The sequence below is a fragment of the Pseudophryne corroboree genome, chromosome 11 (assembly GCF_028390025.1).
Source record: "Pseudophryne corroboree isolate aPseCor3 chromosome 11, aPseCor3.hap2, whole genome shotgun sequence".
Classification (NCBI taxonomy): Eukaryota; Metazoa; Chordata; class Amphibia; order Anura; family Myobatrachidae; genus Pseudophryne; species Pseudophryne corroboree.
Window position 1 is genome coordinate 215,940,217 of NC_086454.1, and position 3,388 is coordinate 215,943,604.

At 44.7% G+C, this 3,388-nt stretch overlaps 1 pseudogene; it reads left to right on the forward strand.

The window, feature by feature from the left end:
- Window positions 1–1,569: 1,569 nt before the first annotated feature.
- LOC134971034 (U2 spliceosomal RNA) lies at window positions 1,570–1,674 on the forward strand (annotated as a pseudogene).
- The last annotated feature ends 1,714 nt before the right edge of the window (window positions 1,675–3,388 follow it).

Below are 3,388 nucleotides of genomic sequence, written 5' to 3' on the forward strand. Positions count from 1 at the left end.
GTGCTGTAGTTCTTAAATGTACTAAACCGTCAGCATTTGTATTGTGTTTTGGCTGTGCTGCAACACGGTACTTATGTGTGTAATGTTTATGTATGTTTTTTTTCTTCTTTATGTCAATAAAGTCTGCTTTTTCAATCCAATATCTGAAAACAATCAACGTTTATCTTTGATGGCAATAGAAGTGGTATGATATTTGCTGCTTTTGAAAGCCAATATCTGATATGTCCCCTATCTGGGAACCATATATTAAATGGCTTTTCAGAAAAGGGAGATGGGAGAAGAGCTTTCAGTACTTGTAGGACCGATGCACATTTCCTATTCTAGCCTCCAAAAACAGATTCAGTTGCATTTTCCAGCGTGTTTTGGATGCGCCTTTGCAAATGTCTTACATCGACAAACTTATTTAGTACTATTTTGCAAATAGGGTTACATTGTCGCAACATTGTGTTCCCTAATTACTTGATTTTTTAAATGCAACAATTGATAAAGACACCTGAAAACTGCTCTGTGGAGTCTTATTTTGTGTCTACTTCTTATCTACATTTAATTCCCTACCTCTAATTAAGGCAATTTTAAATGCTGGGTGCTGCCAGGACGTGAGGCCTACCTATACTTTAGATCTGAATTCGAATGTACTTGTGAACTAACTTAATTTCCTACTTCTAAAGTCATTCCTAAATTCAATACTTACATTAATCCTGTAGTTGGACATTTTGGACTTTCGATTGTGGGCATTGTTTTGTGCCCAGATCAGCAGCAGGTGGTGTGCATTTGTTGGAAAGGCATCGAAGACCTCCGATATGCTGCATCTCCTGATGTGTGTCTCCCTCAAGTGGCTGTCAGCAAATGCATGCTAGACACCCCATTCCAAGCTGAGTGTGACATCACGGAACATGCATCATAGAACAGGCATGCTAGAACATGGGTCTTCAACCTGCAACCCTCCAGCTGCGGTGGAACTACACATCCCAGCATGCCCTGCCTCAGTTTTAGCATACCTTAATAGCAAAACTGTGGCAGGGCATGCTGAGATGTGTAGTTTCACAGCAGCTGGAGGGCCACAGGATGAAGACCCAAGCCGCAGGTACATTGAATGCTAGCAAGCTGAATGTTTAAATCCTTTTTGTTCCACAGCATTCCAATGCGGAAGATTCCATGGAACCAGAGATCCTTCCATTGAGAAGGACATGCTGCCTGGATGACTGCACTGTGCAAATTAAATCACGGAGCCAGTTGGCTTGTGGGTGGCTCTGGTGACTGGGTGTTTGGGTGGGCGGTGTGTCGGAGGTGGAGCACATGCAAATGATTGTGTATCATCCAGCTAGTGAGAGAGAAAACTCATGCAGGAGTGTGCATGCTTGTCAGTGGGTTATGCACCTTGCCAGACGTCAAATCTACATGGAGCAGCTGGAGGGGACAAGAGCAGGTTTGCAAAATATAGATAGAAGAGAATATATGCTGGCGCATTCTCCATGATTGTGTCAGCTTATGTTTTGGTGCACTGCACTTTCCTCCACCCAATTTCAGCCTACAGCTAATTTTTAGCCGTTTTGGTTAAGATCAAGTGTAGTCGCTTCTCAGCCTTTTGGCTAAGATCAAGTGTAGTATCTGTTCTTATCAGTGGAGAAAAACCGACCGGTTAGCCCTACTTCATGGGGGGAGCGTGAACTCCCCATGTTGTATGAGGCACGGTTTGGTGGAGATCCCTTCTGCATAGGGGAATAATTCAACCCTATGTGGTACAGGGAGCCACCCGGTGTAGTATCCACTGTAGAGAAACACAGGGTGGAGTACCTGTTCTTACACTAGGAGCGTGAGAGGTTCCTAGATGTGGAATGGAGAAACACCCTGTGGAGTATCTTGCCGGGGTGTGGCGGGCCCCTGGTAGAGAGTGGAGAAAAACTGGGCTGATTATTCCTATCTTCCTAGGGGTTTGGTGTTACCCTAAGTTGTTTAGGAACAGCCCGGTCTAGTATCTACTCTTCTACTGGGGGTTGACCCTGGTGTAGGAGCAGTACGAAGCTTGGTCCGGCTGAGAGGTCGGGAGCTGCTTAGAAGCCCGAGGTGACTTGTGCCCTTGGGGTGAAAACCCCAAGGGTGCCTTAACCTGCACTGGCCCTAAACCTTTGCACTTTAAGAGCACTTGCACAGTCACTTCTCCCAACTTCTGTTGCACCACATCCTTTGCCCTGGCCTTCTGGCTAGGGCAGGGATAATTTTTTACCCCCCACCCCGGCCTTCTGGCTGGGGTTTATTTATTTATTTATGCCCACATATGAGTTTTTGCACTTGCACCTGCACCTGCACAAACTTTAGCACTTTTATTCGTTTTTTGTTGTTTGTAGTGTGTCACGGTCACGTTTTTCGTTGGGGTTAAGGTGAGACCCTTATGGGCCGCCCTCTCCTCTAAAGTTGCTGAGGTCCTCTCCACGGGGGGAGGACCAGACGCAGAAATCGGTCCCCAGGGGGACGCTTCGGCTAACCCTGGGGACACCCGAGGGTTCCCCTGCGCTTTGGCAAAGGGGGACCCACAGTCCCTTTTTTCCCTCAGGGCCTTTTGGCTCTGAGGGTTAGAGGAGTAACGGGGCCCTTCTCCCTCGGGAGAGGGTCCAAGAACCTTCGCTTCTCGGCCTTTTGGTTGTGATCTTGTATCATGGATGAAGAGTCTGCTGGAGGCATTGTTTTCTTCATTGGCGAAAGACTGAAGAAATTCCAGGATGGAAGGCTTGGGAACACTATCTGTTTTTCAGTTGTGGAAGAGCAGAAAGACCGGATTGGACTACATTCTATAGTAAAGGATATCTTTCTATTTATTGACCCTCCCCTTATATGTGTATGTCTTTCAACAAAGCTTCGGGTTTGTGATTCCCTCATTTTTTTACACTCCACACCCATAGCTTTATTAACTGTTGTATTATTGTATAGTTTAAATGTATAGTGCAGTTCATGATTTATAGTGTAGGCTGGCCTGTGCTGTAGTTCTTGAATGTACTATACCGTCAGCATTTGTATTGTGTTTTGGCTGTGCTGCAACACGGTACTTTTGTGTTATGTTTATGTATGTTTTTTTGCTTCTTTATGTCAATAAAGACTGCTTTTTCAATCCAATATCTGAAAACAATCAATGTTTATCTTTGATGGCAATAGAAGTGGTATGATATTTACTGCTTTTGAAAGCCAATATCTGATATGTCCCCTATCTGGGAACCATATATTAAATGGCTTTTCAGAAAAGGGAGATGGGAGAAGAGCTTTCAGTACTTGTAGGACCGATGCACATTTCCTATTCTAGCCTCCAAAAACAGATTCAGTTGCATTTTCCAGCGTGTTTTGGATGCGCCTTTGCAAATGTCTTACATCGACAAACTTATTTAGTACTATTTTGCAA